The 19,203-nt window shown below is 43.7% G+C and overlaps 1 protein-coding gene across 20 annotated transcripts in view; it reads left to right on the forward strand.

Moving 5' to 3' along the window:
- The window catches only part of LOC310875778 (receptor-type tyrosine-protein phosphatase delta), a 337,144-nt gene that overhangs the window by 111,455 nt on the left and 206,486 nt on the right, over positions 1-19,203 (forward strand). For all 20 annotated transcript variants that reach the window (XM_083789123.1, XM_083789126.1, XM_083789140.1 and 17 more), the window contains exon 5: positions 5,734-5,771. The gene's annotated coding sequence lies outside the window, so the exon portion shown is untranslated. The remainder of the gene's footprint in view (positions 1-5,733; positions 5,772-19,203) is intronic.

A 19,203-nucleotide genomic window follows, 5' to 3' on the forward strand; every position in this document is an offset into this window, starting at 1 on the left:
TTGGTACATTTGACAGTGTGGGCTGAACCTAGTTTTGCTGCCTTTGGTATGAGACACCTGGGGAAAAAAACACTTGGATAGATTTCAGCCATTATTCGGTTCACAGCAAATATGTTCGACAAAGATGAATTGGACAGAAGAGTTCAGAGCAGGTGGCTTGGGCTGTTTTTACTATACTTTTCAGACTAAAATGCACATTGAAGCAAGCAATATTACGCACGCACGCACGCACACTGACACACCACACACACACACACACACACACACACACACACACACACACACACACACACACACACACACACACACACACACACACACACACACACACACACACCCTGCAAACAGTGAAACCAATTCCCTTGCATTCTCCTTTCTGCTCCTCTCTTCTACTCTCTCCTCATGGCATTCCTACATGATAATTCTAACTGATGTTTGCCAATGTGTTTCAACACCTCATGTTGACATCTTTATCTCAAATGCCTATATGCTGTGTCAGTGCCACTACATGAAATTTTGATGCTCCCCAAATCCATGCGACTTCAAAAATACCAATGCTGTGGGCTTCACTCGCTCAGATGTAAAGGTTTCTGGCATTCCAGGGGTAGGAAGTAATACCGCTGATTCCAAGCATTTCAAGGCGGGCAAAGGGAGAGCGATAGAGACAGCAGGAGAGAAAAGGCCGAATAAAAGAGAGAGGTGTCCCCTCATCTCCCTCGCTCCGCCAAATCTTTGACTGAGGCGATTTTCAAGGAATAGAGTCTTTCACCTCCAGTCCATTTGCAACAAGGGGAAAACCAACCTGCCGTTCAAAGTTGCTGGCTGAGGCAGAGTCCCTGTCGGGGCTTTGGCAGCTGGACTGATAGCCAGCCCTTTGGAATGGCAGCTGTTGAAGGGCTTTTTAAATTGCACCCCGGCTGATGGGTGGCACCGGTCGGAGGATTTCAAGAGAGTGAGAGGGAGAGGATGGGGGGGGGGGGGGGGGGGGGGGGGGTGGGAGTGGGCCGAACAGTGACCCCGACACCAAGATCTGTGGGTCAAAATGGGAAATGTCTCGCACCCTGAAGGAGCCTGGAGGGATATATAAACCGAAAGCAGTAGGAAATGGGGGAGGTGGGCTGATGTAGCGGCAATGATACGAGGCGGGGGTGTGTCTCGAGGGTTGAGTGTGTGTGTGTGTGTGTGTGTGTGTGTGTGTGTGTGGGGGGGGGGGGGGGGGGGGGGGTTGTGGTGACATTAGTGTTAGAAGGAGGAAATGGAGCGCTAAGACCAGTCATCACGCTGTGTTATTTAGACAGGCAGCCCATCAGCTCCATTCTGCAGGGTTTCATATCCCTCCCACTATATGTTTGCACACAGCAGCAATAATATGGCTTTCTTCACAAGCTCGTGTCGCTCGTCGTACAAATGGAAATGTCAGCCGCTCTTCCTCTTGAAGGCGAATGTGTGCCTTTTGTTCTGATCGGATCTCGACGTTCTGTTAATTAGCAATAACACTGGCATGTTTCCCGTGGCTTGTTACGTGAGCTTTATTGAAATCATCCCACGCTCGAGTGACACAACATAACTGGATGTTTCAAACGGAGTGACGTGGATAGAGATTGTTTTGCCATTCACAGAGCGAGCGAGCGGAGGCTACGCCCCGGGTCTGGGCGACCTGACTCTTTCAGCCTCGGTGGCTAATCTTGCCCTGCCGGTGGTGGTGCTGTGTAACAGATGGGCTTTTAACCACTTAAACCCTATATAAAAAGCTTGGTCGATAAATAAAGAGAAAATGCTTTTACATTTGAACCACTTAAACCCTATTTTATTGACATGGGTCACCAAGCGGGTCTATGCTTGGCCCCCTCCTTTTTTTGAGCGGCGCTTTGTGTATGCCCCCGTCATGCGGCAGCCAAGTCTATGGACTTTTTGCTGAACTATAACTTTTTTTAGGCAAAGTCAATGGCCACACAGTGGGTGATGGATTTTTCCTACTACACCTAACCTCTTCGTGGCATTTGCCTGTTTCATTATTAGGAGATATAGAGGATGTAAACTTATGTGAGTGAGATCGCAAATTGTGATTGGCCGGAATGGGATGATGTATATGATGATAGGAGCGCCCCTCACTTCACACGGGTGTGATTGTTTTTTGTTTGCAAATTGCAAGGTATTTAAACTATGGGGCAAAGAGAGACGTCACTAAGATGTGGCTCATTTCAGTCTGTCCGCAGTCTATTTAGGGAAGATGCCTTCAACGGAGTCGCCAGTCTCAGTTTCTTGAAAGCTCATGAAATTGAAGATGGGTCCTATTGGCTGGATCCCCCACTCACCCCTGTATTCTTTCAGCATGCCAGTGTTGATTTCGTCGACTAATACTAAGACGGAAAATGTTTGTCGACTACTTTTTTTCACTGACGAAAACTAAATGTAAAGCTAGGATCACTTAAACTAAGGCTAAATATATTGACAATTCTGTCAACAAATAAAATAATATGAAGGGACTAGTGGACAAGACAATTTACAATTGGTTGCATGCTGAAAATAGCAGATCTACAAGCTCACAACGCGTCACGATGTGTTGTGAGCTTGTAGATCTGCTGTTTTCAGCAAGTGAAAAAATCAGCCATTACGACGTCATCAAGGCCCACCGACTAAAATCTTATGATTATTTAGTCGACTAAAACTAGAGTAACACTAAAACATTCCAGGTGACTAAAATATGAAATGCAGTTTCATTCCAAAGACAGACTATACGACTATATTAAAATAGAAATTTGCTGCCAAAAACAACACTGCAGCATGCAGGAAGCAGATTGATTTCACCCCATCATTTGTGTCTCTCAAACCATGTGTCCCTGTGTGGTATCGCAGAGCCTCAGTGGTTATAGTTACACTCGCGCCCAATTATTAGCTATAAATCTACGAGGGCTCTCATGGAGCACCACTGATTGCCGGAATGTGCCCATTAATCATGTTCCATGCTCCCCGCCAAGCGTGTAGGGTGTAGGCTTTTTACTGGAATAATGGGTCAGGTATGATAACTTTGATGTGTTCTAGAGCTGTCTCTCAATAATGTGACGACATTGGGAATTGTTAGGATCTATTGGTCAGACATGGGCAAGACAGTTTTGCTACGGTCAACTATATGCAGAGTTTAAGTGGTTAAGACCAAAAAGATTATAATAATCAACATTTAACCTATATCGCTAAATGACAATTAACCGATGCCCCAGACTGTAGTCTCATATCATGATATTCGGTTCCAACCCTATACCGTATTCAGCCAAATAGTAGTCCATAGGTTTGAACGATTGACTGTGTCTTTTCAACAGTTTAAAAACCTTAGATTTTCATATCTATGTATTCTGTTAACACGGAGCCGGCCAGAAACACGGAGGGTTAAATTAGTACCCTAGCCCGCCAAACACGAGACTCTCGTGTTCCAGGGTTTACATTCTTTAATCCATGCTTTGATCCGATTGTATCGTTAGCCACCAAAAGCTAACAACAACATCAAGTCCCGCCATTTTGAAAATGCACACGCATCCACTTCCATTCTAAGCCCTGCATTCAAAGCCCTGTATCTCAGAAAAGACATTGAGGGGCCGTTTCTCTGGCCCAGACAAGCGTTTTCAACGGCCTGTAGCAGGCGCTGTGTTACTCGCGGTCGCGTTTTTCCACCACCGACCGAGAGAACAACAACCGGTCAAGACACCACACACAGCAGTTTGTCATTGTAACATGCGATTACGGATATTTGGCTCTTCAAAGTAAGTGTTAAAGCGATAAGACCTTGGTAGTACGCTATCGTGCTGTGGGATTAATTAATGCTGGCGGAAATTGGGTTTAACATACAGTAGCTCATTCTGTCAGTGTTTCAAATCAGACATCAGACTGATCCTGGACCAGAAGATATTTATGACACTGCATCTAGCTGTGTGCTGTAAACTCCACCATAGTGCTTGTGCATAAACTGTGCATAAATTCCCCCCTCGTCATTTTGACAGTGGACACTCCAGTACAGATGTATAGATAGCCTACTCCGCAATCATATACCCCCGCCAGAATCAATTGCATTTCCAACCAGCGCCAAGCCTGACTTTTATCTCCCAAAAGGGGGAAACGAACGAAGAGCTCAGATAGGCTGTTTATCAGTCACAGAACTCTCTCTCTCCCTCCCTCTCTCTCTCTATCCCACTGTCCCTGCTTTTGAAAGGGATGTGGTATTAATCTACAAGACCTTGAGTGCCTCATATGCGTACAATCAGCTGCAACGCGCCTTCTTTCCCATCAATCTCTGACCTTTTGAGGGCCGCCCACATTTTAATTAAGTGCTAAACTAAAAAGCAGCTCAGTGCTCCCTTAACACCCGCATCTCCTTTGTTCACACACAACTTTGTGTGTGTGTGTGTGTGTGTGTGTGTGTGTGTGTGTGTGTGTGTGTGTTCCCCCCAATGAAATGCATGGGAGATAAACCACATTCAAGCAGTGATTGAATATCAGCCGTGAGAAAGGTCTTTTTTTTGGTTGCTGGTTGGAAAATTACAAGGGCTTAAGTGTCAGACACATATGCCTGCCAAATGTAATCAGTGGGTAATAAATGTTTGCCCTTTACACTGCACAAAGCATACAGAGTGCTGAATTGGTGTTGCCACTAAGTTGGCGTGGCTTTGCGTAATGGTGTTCTGGTAATGAACTGCGTTGACCTGTCTTCATCTATGTTCGCTTGACCTTTGCTTTTCAACAGATGACTGTAATCTCTTATCGTAATTGATGGACATACAGTATAGTCTGACTTAGCCCAGCAGTGGAAAGAGGCACTCAAAATTGTGCTCTTAAGAAAACCTGTTTTCTTACTTGATGTCACAACAAGTACAACATGTAGTACAAAAGAAGTAGGAAAACTAGAGTAGTCATTGTGCAGACTGTCCATGTCAGAATCAGGTATAGCTTGTTATTGGACTAGTAATGATTGATCATTAACCGATTAAGCCTCTTGTCCCTTTTATACTTGGGATATTTGAAAATAGCCCATATACTGTATAAGCTTACACAATGCTTTACGATGCAACACTTTGTGAGCTTGTAAATTGGCTATTAAGTTTATTTTGATTAATAACTTGATTCATTATTATAGTAGTCTAAATCGGCAAAGAAGCAAATAACTAAAGCTGTCAAATAAATATACTGTAGTGGGGTAAGAAGTAAAATTGTTTATTCTGAGATATTTTTCTATAATAGACGAAATGGACTCAAGTAAATTAAAAGTACCTTGCCCTAGTGAGACCTGTCACTGTCGGGTGGAAAGAAGATGTTGGCTTGATGGCCCCGGGTATCAGAGGAGACCTGAGGCTTTCTTCACCCTCCCAATGACTGATTGTGGGGGTTAGCAGAGATGGAGTACTTGTAGAGAGGCTTGGGTATTGGGAATTGGCTTAACTAAATTGGGACTTGAAGGGGAGAAAAGGTTTTTCTTTTGTCTTGAAGGGGCATGTTTTGCACAATAACATAGTCTTTTCATTATGTCTGCCCACGATCTCTGTGATTCATACAGTACGTTTGTTTACCTCAGTCACTGATACTAAAATATGATATTTAATTTTTTCTATGAACCTGTGACTTGACACCCATACTGTTATAAAACGACAATAAAAGGATTTTGAAAAGAAAGAAACCTTGAACTTATATCAAAAAAATGTAAAGTAGTGAATGTACTTACACATAATTATCTTTGTCCTGTCTCTACAGCTCTTGAACTCTCGGGAAGGTTGCTTGGGTGCTGAAAGGTACAGTGGGCCATTCTTTCTCCCTAATGATAGTTAGATAATAGTTCATAGTATTATTCTGTAATAAACTCTGGATGGATGATGGCGTGATCATTTGTGACGCCACTAACACTATCTATATTGATGTTTTCACACACACAAGCGTGCATGTGTGCGTGTGCGTGTGTGTGTGTGTGTGTGTGTGCGCGTGCGTGCGTGCACGTGCGTGCGCACGCGTGCATCATTGATTGAATTCTGTATTAACAAGATTGTTAACAGTACACGTAGTACACTAAAAGGATAACACAAAAAGCCCTGGGGGCTTGTTTCCATTGTGTGAGTGTGTGTGCAGTGTGTGTACAGTGAGCGGGTGTTTGGGTGGAACAGAAAGGGAGCCCGGGTAGAGAGACGAAGGGCCCCGTGCTCTTTTCTCCCCACTGTTTAATTAGCACGGTGCCAGAGATCAGTGTGCCGCTTTAGCAGCCGCGAATCCTGCCCAGCCAATAAGAACTTGCGTTCAAGCGCGTCTGACAGAGATAAATGGCATGTCGCAGCATCTCAACCTCATCCCTGTTACCCACAGAGTAAGAGCATTGTGGGGCCAACAAGAAGCCTGCCACAACTCAGAATAGGGCTCGTGGGCCATTCATTAATAACTTGAATCTACTTGGGCGTGTGTGTGTGTGTGTGTGTGTGTGTGTGTGTGTGTGTGTGTGTGTGTGTGTGTGTGTGTGTGTGTGTGTGTGTGTGTGTGTGTGTGTGTGTGTGTGTGTGTGTGTGTGTGTGTGTGTGTGCTTACAGTCCTCTTAAGTATAGTACAAAACAGACATCCTTTCTTAGCCAGGGAAATGGTCATTTTCATGTCTAAGAAAGATTTTTACAGCTAAGGTTACAATACGTAAAAGAATCAGGCTGAGGTCAGGGTTAGGATTTGGCATTTAGGGGATGGAGCTATGCTTACAGTAAATGCCACGTCATGTGGATAGTAATGCGAGTGTGTGTGAGAGAGAGAGAGAGAGAGAGAGAGAGAGAGAGAGAGAGAAAGAGAGAGACCAATATAATGTTTCTATGCAAGTACATTGTAATGCATCTACAATGTAAACAAATGAAAGATAATGTGAAGCCTTTGTGTTCTCCTGTAACAAATGTGGCACTCTATGCAGATTAACACGTTTCAGTAGCTGGTTTGTTGGAAATATGGATCGCTCTCAGGCACGCACGCACGCACGCACGCACGCACGCACGCACGCACGCACGCACGCACGCAGTCTTTCAATTCCTGCAATATTACTACTATTGAGGCAGTTGTTTTGTTCTCCCAGACAAGTAGCCTGGTATTTGACTTAAATAGTAGTTGACTTTATAGATTTAATGATGGGATTAGTTGGGAGATGCTTTTACAGACACTGGAAATGTTGAATTTTCGGTTCAGTATGGTCAACATTTGTGATTCACAGAAACACACAATGCCAACGTTTCTCTCTTGCGGCCAGGCTGAATTGAGACGAGGCAAAGTAGGCCTACCGTGCACAAAGCTCCTAAATAGTTCTTCACATTCATACAAACTTTTACAATTTACACACATAGCTGGTTTGTTGGAAATATGGATCGCTCTCAGGCACGCACGCACGCACGCACGCACGCACGCACGCAGGCACGCACGCACGCAGTCCTTCAATTCCTGCAATATTACTACTATTGAGGCAGTTGTTTTGTTCTCCCAGACAAGTAGCCTGGTATTTGACTTAAATAGTAGTTGACTTTATAGATTTAATGATGGGATTAGTTGGGAGATGCTTTTACAGACACTGGAGTGACTCTTGACAACAAGAGTTGTTGTCAAGTTGTTGTTTACTGCACAGCTCAAGTATCGAACAGTCTTCATTTTGATTTGAGCTTTACCACAACGGGAAACAATAATAAGTGAATTCAGAAGCTCCAATATACATATTCCACTGTGCTAACAAATGGGATTAGAAATGTATGATGTAATCCATGTGGAAGAAACTGTAATCTTACTTTAAATTATTGATTCAATCAACAATCAGTTTTCTTTTTTAATTGCACATAGTACTTGACAGCAAACTATGATTGAGTCGACGACATGATCCGCATTTGGAAATGTTGAATTTTCGGTTCAGTATGGTCAACATTTGTGATTCCCAGAAACACACAATGCCAACGTTTCTCTCTTGCGGCCAGGCTGAATTGAGACGAGGCAAAGTACCGTGCACAAAGCTCCTAAATAGTTCTTCACATTCATACATACTTTTACAATTTACACACATAGCTCACTCGACTTTACTGGGCCGAGTTTTAGCAGTAATTTCTGTACTCTCCCATGTGTGTGGATCATGGAAGAGACCAGGCTGTAGCAGGAGAAGCATAATTAATGATAGACCTTGGACATGTCATATTCTGTTAGCCAGCCTCTCTTTAATCCCTTTTGTCTCCTCTCCCTGCCTTCAGCACACACACACACACACACTCGAGCCGTGTGTGTGTGTGTGTGTGTGTGTGTGTGTGTGTGTGTGTGTGTGTGTGTGTGTGTGTGTGTGTGTGTGTGTGTGTGTGTGTGTGTGTGTGTGTGTGTGTGTGTGTGTGTGTGTGTGTGTGTGAGGGTGTGTGTGTGTGTGTGTGTGTGTGTGTGTGTCGAAAGAGAGAGAAATAGATACAGAGTGAGCGTGCAACTGTCTTTTTGGTATATTTATGTACGCATAGTTTCTTTGTGCATGCTCATTTAAGTGAACGTACATACATGGTGGCGGTGTGCGCGTGCCGTGTGTGCGTGTGCGCACGTGCTTATGAGTGCTGCAGATGTTGTGTGCACCTGTTTAGATTCCTTTGGCAGCTGTTAGATTTTTCACTCCCTGTCATATTGTATGAAGTAGGAGCTATTCTAGAGGTCTCCCAGCATGCATTCACGCTGGGCCAAACTCCTTTAAAAACATACCATGGAAGATTTGTGTGTCCTTGGACATTATATTCTATCGTCATTGTCCTGGTGGAAACCTTTTGTGTCCAAAACCTACCTTATTTTTCAGGAAACACACCAATGGATCCAATGTAGTTATTATTTAGTCACAAACTCTTGTTAATATTTTAACCAAACTATTGGTTACATATTTAAATATTTATACGACACACAGATACACTTAACGACATTCACATTCTCTCGAATATGTTATAGGGCATTGAATTTCGAAGAAAATCATAAAAAGTTAAAATATTGTATGGAGATGCAAGATTTCTGCCCCACGGTGACGATACTGTAGCCTACTACATACTGCGGGTGCAAAATATAGTATTATGTTGACAAAATATTCAAAGTTTAATGTTTTAACTGACGCCAGATGAAAGAGCACTCGAGGAGCACACATTTTGTTAATGCTCTGTCAGTGATGTACCTTGTAACAGTAAAGCAGTACTTCCTCAAGCATGCAGTAAAAACAAAAAAGTCTGACTTTCACAATGTTTATATTAGTGTACACGCAGCTTTGTCCGTTTAATTGCAAAGTCAGGTTGCAGCGTCCTTAAACGGACGGTTCATTAGGCTGTGTGTGCGCATGCACGCGCGTGTGTGCATGTATGCGTGCCTGTGCGCGCACGTGTAGAGTTAGTAAAGATGGTGTCTCAGGCTGGCCTGTCAATCAGTGTTGCTTTTGTCGACTAAAACTAAGACGTAAAATGTTCGTCGACTACCTTTTTTCACTGACAAACTAAATGGAAACGAAATGAAAACTAAGCTATGACGACTACATTTATTGACAATTGTGTCAACAAATAAAAACTAGACTAAAATGTTAGGAATGGACTAGTGGACAAGAGATCCAGTATTAGTCATTTTACACTAGGTTGCATGCTGAAAATAGCAGATCTAAGCTCACAACGCGTCGCAGCATGGCACGTTGTGAGCTTGTAGATCTGCTATTTTCAGCAAGTGTAAAAACATTACTATGGCATCAAGGCCCACCAAAATACATTTTAGTCGACTAAAACTAGACACTCACTGCTGTCAATGCAGTGCTTGGTGGGAAATCCCTTCTCTTTTTACTATACCAATAATCCAACTCCCACTTCCCCACGTCTCCCTCCCTCTCCCCTCCCTCCTCTTCCTCATCGCCTCTCTCTCTGCTGTCTCCTGTCTTCTCTCTATACTCTCTCACCCCTGCTGCTCACATCTCGCCTCCTAACGCGTTCATCTTTGACTGCACTCATCCCTCCCTCTCTCACTTATTGTTTCCTTCCTTCCTTCCCTCCCTCCCTCCTCTCCTCCTCATTAATTCCTCCTCCTTTCTATCCCTGTCACCATTAGACCTCCCACATGCATGCACGTGTGCTCGCGTGTGTGTGCGTCCACACACACATACACGCACACACACATACACATACACACATACACACACACACACACACACACACACACACACACACACACACACAGCGTTGTTTTGGCTGACCTCCTTACGTGTCCCCAGATGTGGTGGCTGTCATGCACGGTAGGACTGGAGAACGCCGCCCGGGGGCAATATGATTAGTTGGGGAGGCATCCCTGGAAATCAGGGATTACACAGACACAGATTAATGCTCCCGTCCAGGGCAGGGCAGGGGCTACAGCAGCAAGGGCTACTCCGCAGTGGAGCCGCAGAAGGTTGTTATGGTTGTTAACAGCAACAGTTTTAACTAAGCTTAGCAGTGGGTGTTTTGGTTTTCTGGTGCCACTAAGAATTGGCCATTCATTTTTCCCCATAGAGATTTACAAGAATATCTATTATTCTAAGCCTAGAATCAAGCCATCTAGGATCCTGGTGAATCTTGACCGTGAAACCTTTGATTCTGTGAAAAAGAATAAGAATATTTAATTACCGGTATATGCTACTGTAGTTATCGGTATTCAAAAAATCTAACTTGTGTGAAGTGAGGGGCGCTCTTATCATCATACATCACATTCCGTGCTCAGCCAATCAAATCATCGCTATGGGGTACACACACCAGAGTAATCGATTTTTTGTCTGTGTTTTGGCTTGCATCTCTAAGAGATCACGATTACTGTGCGGCAGGATTTGTACTTTACATACCTCATTCTAATTGGTGTCACACTCCTAAACTGATGATTTATTTGAAGTTAACGAGACCCAGGCAGCGCCACGTGCTTGGGTGAACATGAGGCATCGGTGTTGGAGGGATGGGTGGCGGTGGGAGGGTTCAGGTGCGTGCAGCGTGCCCTGAGCCATGTCAGAGAATATCCCTTCTGCTGAGCCTGCAGCAGGGACGTGCAGAGAGTGATTCAGAGGCAGGGGCTGAATTCCTGTTAAGAGGATATTTTTGGACAAAAATAGAGAGCAAAAAGAGAGAGCTTGTAGATCAGCTATTTCCGGGTCGCAACCCAGCGCTCTTTATCGATGGCAAAAATACTATCTTCTGGCCATGATAATCCATACATCCAACAGAAAAGGGTCCCAGGATCATGTATGGTATACACCTAATTAGGCATAATTAGTTATTACATTAATTATTAAATTATTATTAATTAAAGAATATATTGTTTCTAATGAACAGTGTATAACATCATGAACATCATGGAAAATGAACCTAATGAATCTATATGTAGAAGTTGGGGTCGTGTTCAATTTACAGTAGGCCTACAGAAGATGTTAAATGAGATATAATGTCCCTGCTAGTAAACGGAAATAACGTAAAATAAAAGTATAATATTGAACAGGCTTTGTTAGGTCTTATGCGATTCCTTATAAGACCATAATGAAGGGATAATTTTGTTTAATAGGGTATAACTTCTGTCTAATAACAAATTATGCCTTATTAGGCCTAATTAGGTGTCCCGTAAATTGTGCTGGGTCCCAGAAAAGTCCTATCTGATTGCATTAAACGATGTTAAACAACGTTAAATTCACTCGCCACTCGATTTGCCACTCACTTCTTGACACTTTAGTTTTAGTCATATTTTTGTTTATTGACACAAATGTATTTTGGAGCCTTGATGGCATCGTGATGCCTGCTTTTACACTTGATTGCATGCTGAAAGTATCTGATCTACAAGCTCACTTTGTGAGCTTGTATTGGCTATTTTCATAGTGCAACAACCGAGTGCAACCAAACCTAAAATGACTTGTCTTTTATTTCTACTGGATCTCTTCTCCACTAGTCTGTGACTAACAGTCAATTTTTTTGTAACAGAGGGAGTCTACCAACGCGCCTCAACGCGTCTATTTTGTATTAATATATTTAGTGTAGATCAGTTATATTCTCAAACATGTTCATGTCAAGGACTGCCATATGTATTTGAACCCCACCCCCAAATTATCAACGCAATTGTCTTCCTAATACACTTGTTGCAATGTTTTCGTTTGCAATGTTTACTAATTGGCACATTTTTGGGTGTGTGTTTGTACGAATGTACAGACGCTGTGAATGTTTTCATTAGATTTGTGTAGGTATGGCAGGCAAACTCCATCCGGTTATCTTTTCCATCATCTTTAATCTCGTCCTGCCTTTCTCGCCCATTTCAAAGCACTCGTTGAAGTCCAGAGAGCATTCAAATCAATCAATAACCATTCACTAATTCTCCATTCTTAGACTAGAACTCATTCCATAATGCTCCATCCCACATACAATGCACCCTTGTGTCTCTCCCGCGTGTCCATGCGGGCCTCATACCTCCAGTGCCTGATTGTAATTCACCAGCTCCTATTTGAAGAGCCTTAGGAGGCAGCTTGTTTGCTATTGATTTTATTTACAGGCCTCCTATATTTTACCCCGCGCAAATCAGTGCAATTGTTTCCAAGTGCGCACATGAATCAATACGGCCCCGGAGTTTCCAGCGCTGACGTTGCGTCGCGCAGCTCGATTTCTCCAATTTATGTTTTAATTACGATGATCTGGGGGTTGGGCTGGGCGTTGTTGTGTCTCGCGCTGGCTCCTAATCATCCCCAACAAGACTAGTTAGTGGTATTGTGTTGTATTTCACAAAGTATATCAAACAGGGAGCCATTGTTCGCCAACTGTTGTCATTGTATTGATGCGTGAACCACAAGTGTTCACCTGTTGATTTCCAGTGACTGTCTGCACATGCATGGAAAGTGCTGGAAACATCATGGATACAAAGACCAGTTGTACAGATGAGGCGGGAGCAATGCTTTCTCCGTGGTTTGCTTATTCACAGCGAAAACGAATGTTGGTATTCAAGAGGCCATGTCAAATAGCAGACATATATTCCTGCCGTCCCCGTCGGGCATTGTTGAAACACTAGAACATCAGGGAGAAACAACAACTGCACCGATTGCGATCTCAATGCCGACAAGGCGACAACCTTCCTTGGCAGACTGACTCCACCGTGGATTTTATTATACCACTTCATATTCTTCTTTGTCTTTTGTTATTTGCTGGTTTTGGCAGGACCGTGACTCATTTGATCACTTGCCATCAGAAGGATTGCTCAACTCGGGGCGACTGCTGCCCGGAATCCATACACATTGACATTTAGGAAAGATCAATAAATGAATGTTTTCCCTGCTTTCCAGGTCTGGGCTGGTACGGTTTGGAGTCGTCTTATCTTGTAGTCTTTTAGATCTTGTATAGATATACACAAACATCTAATCTGACATTTGCACCTTTTATACGTCACACATACACGCACGCACGCACGCAATCAGATTTTCAATTCACACACAACATTTTTTATAGATCTACAGATGCACATTTGTCATCAAACATATACATTTTGCAACATTGTTTTGCGATCTGTCTCTAAAGAAAAGTGACAGAGCTGGTGAAAAATGTGAGAGCTTGTAAACTTGATATGAGCACTCGTAGAATGTGATCTATCACCTTTGGCACATGCACATGTACGTTGAATTTTGCACTTGCACTTTGATTGATTGAACACTTTATTAACAGTTTGCAAAATAGAGGCACGTGGCACACGATTTATACAAAAGAATGCAAAAAGGATTACCCAGATGAACTCTCAGAGCTTGTTTCCGTTCCGGGTCCTGTGTATATTTTAAGTAGTCAGAGAATATTCATCTTCACTACCATCGCATCAGCGAGCGTTTATAATGAGAGAGACGTTCGCTGCGCGTTCAACCCGCCCCAAAAAAACACGTCTGAAACGTCCATCTGTTAGTTGAACAATAGTTGAACAGATGAACAGTGAATTGATAATTAATGGAAGAGACATATAAAACACAAAGTCGCTCTTTGATAGCTGTGTGTGGCACCTCAGTGGTTCACCTAGTAAGAGCACAAGTCATATACCTCACAAACGAGGCTAAAATCCTCACAGCCAAGCTGACCCGGGTTTGAATCGGACCTACAGGGCACTTCACCCACCCTCTGTTTCTGTCTTTCTGTCGACTCTCATATCGAACAACAAAGTGACAATGCCAAAAACATTATCTTTGAAATAGAATGTTTGATAGTTGAGTCTTTGTACTCTGTGGGGAGAATCACTTTCTGTCAAATAGCAGCTGGCACAGACAACACGATGCCGAGAGAGAGCCGTCAAACAGACAGTATTTTGGCAAGGCGTTTTTCATAGGAGTCTGTCTCACTCTGCTCTACTTTATTCTGGTGTGTGGGAATCAATGATAATTGTGCTACTTTCCCAGTTGAATGGCAAGAAGACGTACTGTATCGTCCGTGTAGCAGCAGTACTAAAGCCTGACTTAAACTACTGTACGTTGTGTAATGGTATCATGTGACGCAAATAGCAGATCTAAAAGCTCACAGTGCATCGTGGACATGTCACATTGTGAGTTTGCAGATTTGCTATTTATTTCAAAGAATTCCACCCGGGGTGGCATTATTTCATTAACTTAATAATACAATGCTGCGTGAATATGGTGAATTGTACAATGGAGCTTAGGCACCACATGGAGATCTTGGTGGATGTCTACTGGGAAAAGCAAGGAATTAGCATGAATAGAATGAATCGCCATCCCAATCCTGGAGGACAATTCATTATCTGGAAAATGCCGCGTGCCAAAGCCACTGGTAGTGACTCTATATGAGTCTATACTTTGCTATCGTAAATAATTGTAAGGACCCATAGAGGAAGGCAGGCAGCGCATGCCTATCCAAGCGTGTCATTGTAATCCAACCGAGGCCCCTAGCCCAAGTTTACAATGCACTGCCGATGTGATCAAAGACACTCCACCTCACAAAGCTTTCAAATAAACAGCCATCCACCCCAAAAAAGGTCCAACAACCTTATCACTGGCTTTATCTGGGCCTAATTCCATTCCAACCCGAGCTCCCATTCTCCTTCCCCTTATCCCCCTCTGAAAAGCCCAGTGATTAGAAGTGGGCTTAAAGTCGACTACACCCCCCTACCGCTTTCCGATTGGGACTTTCTCACATCGCCAAAGCATCGGCCAGCTTATCAGCTCCCGAGGATCAGCCAATATCCCCCCACCACCCCGCGCACCCCCCACACACACACTTCAAACGGGAAGCCCATTGTGCTCCGCCGGCCGTCGGTGTAATCTGTCTGCCAGCCGACAGATCTAGCGAGGGGTCAGCCGAGATAACAGGATCGCTCAGGAGGAGATGGGAGGGGACAGGGCTTGCTAGAGAGGGAGAGAGAGAGATGGAGAGAGGGAGAGAGGGAGAGAGAGTTAGGGGAGATTGAGCTCTTGTCTTGAAGTTCTGCAGGACCGATGGACCAGGTGGTCAAGATGATGAATGAGATTCTGCTGTCCCCCATGCAAAGAAACACACATGTGCTGCCTGGTACCCCCATGAATGCAAACGGGCTTGGAATATGCGTGCACCTGTTTTGCGTCTTGGCATTTTAAACGGCATCTCATTAGCATTCCTATCAGCCATAGAAAGAACAAGTTTGAAATGGAAAGGTGCAGACATGAATGATGCAGCATGCAGCTGAAATGCGAGGACAGCCATTTTACCACTTGATCCCTAGCATCAGTATACTGGTGTCGAACATTTGGCGGACATAGATAATCTACAAGCTTGTAGAGTGGCAATTTTTGGCCAAGAGATTTGGCGTTGAGGGAAAAAAGGAGGAGACCTAGGGCTCTATTTTCGTTCAAAGTTCCTAAATCTATAGGGATTTAGCATTGGAGAAGGAGTGCGTCCCCCCCCCCCCCCCCCCCAAAAGTTGCTATTTTGGAGACCAGCCTAAATCCCTAAAATACCTCCACTACCAGTAACATTATGCATAGGTGTGGTTTGGGCGTTGAAGTTGCACATGTTGATAAACTAATTGTACCCCTCCACAGTTGCATATATCATACATTAATCCATCCATCCATCATTATTTAATCTCAGAGATCGAGGGTCCTTGTTTGCAAAACTAAAAACAAAAAGCAATAAATGGGTTAAGTAGAATACACAGAATACACAGTTTAAGAAGCAATAGATATTCAAGTCAACAACATGCTCTGCTAAATCACTGTTTTAAGTCACACTCCAGGAGATTCCAAGAGTTTGCTGCACTGAAGCTAAAAGCAGTCTTACCCAAATCAGTCCTGGCATGATGCACCCAGATACCAGCCAGAAGCCATATAATAATTATGTTCCCACTCCATTGGGATCTATTTTTAATGTATTTTAAATATATTTAAACCCTCAAGGTCCTAACTATTGCCAGGGGAGCAGTATGTCTTGCTCAAGGACACTTCGGCAGACTGGGCGGGCTGGGGAGCAAACCGGGGACTATGCTGTCTGACTCATAGGGAACTGGTTACCAGACAGCCTCGCTGCCCAGCTATGGCTGCCCAAAGAGGATGGTAACTTTCCATCTATAGGGCTACATACCAATGATGAATGTCTCATTCAGAGATACCAACTTTATCATAAAGGATTCTGATGGGAATTTAATAGCTATCCCTGAATGATTATAAATTCAGGGCTGAGTGGTAAACAGAATGTAAGAGCCTCAGTGTGGAGGCGGAAGTGTGTCTATGAATTACATCAACATAATCCAGAATTGCACGCGCACGCACACACACACACACACACACACACACACACACACACACACACACACACACACGTGCGCACAGAGATTCAGGAAACCAGGTACACACGCAAACATTTACCTAGACCCCCTCACATATTGTGGCTCACACACTCATGCACATGCACTAACACAGACACACACACACACACACACACACACACACACACACACACACACACACACACACACTTATTCCAAGCTATTTCATGCACATGTGGTATGCACACAAGACACAAATCTTCACAGCCCTTCACCTTTACTGTCTCCCTTTCCCTCACTCTCACTCCCACACAGGCACGCACCCACACTCCCACAAACATGCACATGCACAAACGCACGCACACACGGACTGTATGCTGGAGGCAGTGACATGGTGCTAATGCCTTGTCACACAGGCTGTCAGCAGATTAGCCAGTGGATTACACCCTAGCCATTTAGATGTGCATGGAGCGAAAGGCCACAAAACACAGCTGAGGAAGGGGACAAGCGAGAGGGAGAGAGTGAGAGAGATGGGCAGGGAGCACACTGAGGCTTGAGGTAAAACATCACGTAATGGCAGATAAATCATCGGAAATGACGGGGACAAAAACACCACAATGTGTGCTTGCATATTCATGGGAAAGTAGGAGCTACACAGCAGAATTCAAATTGTTTAATTTTATAAGACATATAGCTTACTTTTCCGCACGGCAAATGGAGAAAACAGGCAATCTACAAGCACACAACGTGTTGTATCGTGATACGTTGTGAGCTTGTAGGTGCGCTACAGTGTTAGAATGCTTTGTCGCTTGTTATGTCATGCACAACATGGGGACTATTAGGGTTAATGTGGTCACTTCTTTAAACAAACATCGTACTGTTTGTTTAGTAGTCCATAGACTTGGCTGCCACATGATGTCATGTCGGGTGCTGTTTTTTTTACATCATTAAAAGTCCATAGACTTAGCTGCCACGTGACGTCAAGTGGGATGGTGTTTTTATCATTAAAGGTTCATAGACTTGGCTGCCATATTAGTCAAATTAGTCATATTATGACTAATTTCCGGAATCCAGACGTTGTAGGGGCTAGCTCCCCTCAAAAAACAAAGACAGTAGAGCGTGGAAGAGGAATGAAAATGTGACGGTGACAAGGTGAAAGCAGTAATGAGTTGATAGTGAAGGTAAAAAAGTGCTTAAATAGTAGAGAAAGAGACACAGACACAGAGAGAAAGATGCAAGCGGGTATATGGCATGGAACACACGAGGGAGTAAAGTGTGTGTGTGTGTGTGTGTGTGTGTGTGTGTGTGTGTGTGTGTGTGTGTGTGTGTGTGTGTGTGTGTGTGTGTGTGTGTGTGTGTGTGTGTGTGTGTGTGTGTGTGTGTGTGTGTGTGTGTGTGTGTGTGTGTGTGTGTGTGTGTAAGGATGGTAGAGGTTCTTCGTCACAGGAGCGGAAAGTGCTGACCCGTCGGTATAATTGGGAGTTAGGTCTTTGGCGATATCTTTGGCTAAATGGGCAAGTTAAGGAAGCTTAAGTTGCAAGGCTTATTTTAGATTCTCAAACTGACTATTTATGAAATGATAATCGGACAGAGAACTTGTGCTGGCGAAGTGCCTTATAAAAGGATGGGATGACGTCACCACTAGGTAGGCGTGACATCAGCCCTGACAGTGTGTGTGTGTGTGTGTGTGTGTGTGTGTGTGTGTGTGTGTGTGTGGTTTGTTCAGATGAAAATATGATAGATGAGGACAAGAGTACAGTGCTGCTGCTTGCAAAATGGCATATGAGAGCTGAGGAGGAGGAGGAGAAGAGAGGGTATAGTGGAGTAGGAGAACAAAGAAGAGAGGAGAGAGGAGCGACATGGAAATTAAAGAAGAGAAAGTACAGATTAAGAGGGGAGAGGTTGGGAAGTGAAGCATCATGGCAGTAGATGGAGAATGCTCTATTGCATTAGCAGTGCTACAACACACAGGACGAGAGAAGAGCACAAAGAAGTGGAAGAGATGGACTTTGGAATGCAAGAGTGGAGAGTAGGCTACACTGCAGTGGTTGCACAAATGTGTGCTCATTTTCAATATTACACCCTGCCCTCCAGCAGTTCTCAGTGCACCTCTCTTTTGGTGTCATATTGTTCACTGTCGGTGTAAATTAAGTGGCTTTTTGGAAGCAGTTGTGGGATGATATCTAAAGTATGCCAATGTCTGCTGCCAATATGCCAATACAACTAAGTAACTTCCTACACATTTTATAGGTAACTATAGTTATAAGTGGGTAAGTTTGTTTCCTGGGGTAATGGTCTTTGACAGTATTTATCTAACCCAGACATGTTGCATAGACCTCTTGGATAATACATGTCAGGGTTGTCAAAACACAAACCTCCAGTATGTGAAAGAAAGAAATGTATTTTTTATCGCATTAGTATATAGCACCGATTCATTATGCAACAGCAACCATGAATTGAAAGATCTCTAAT

Source organism: Protomyctophum parallelum, assembly GCF_964188405.1.
Source record: "Protomyctophum parallelum genome assembly, chromosome: 18".
NCBI classification, from domain to species: domain Eukaryota; kingdom Metazoa; phylum Chordata; class Actinopteri; order Myctophiformes; family Myctophidae; genus Protomyctophum; species Protomyctophum parallelum.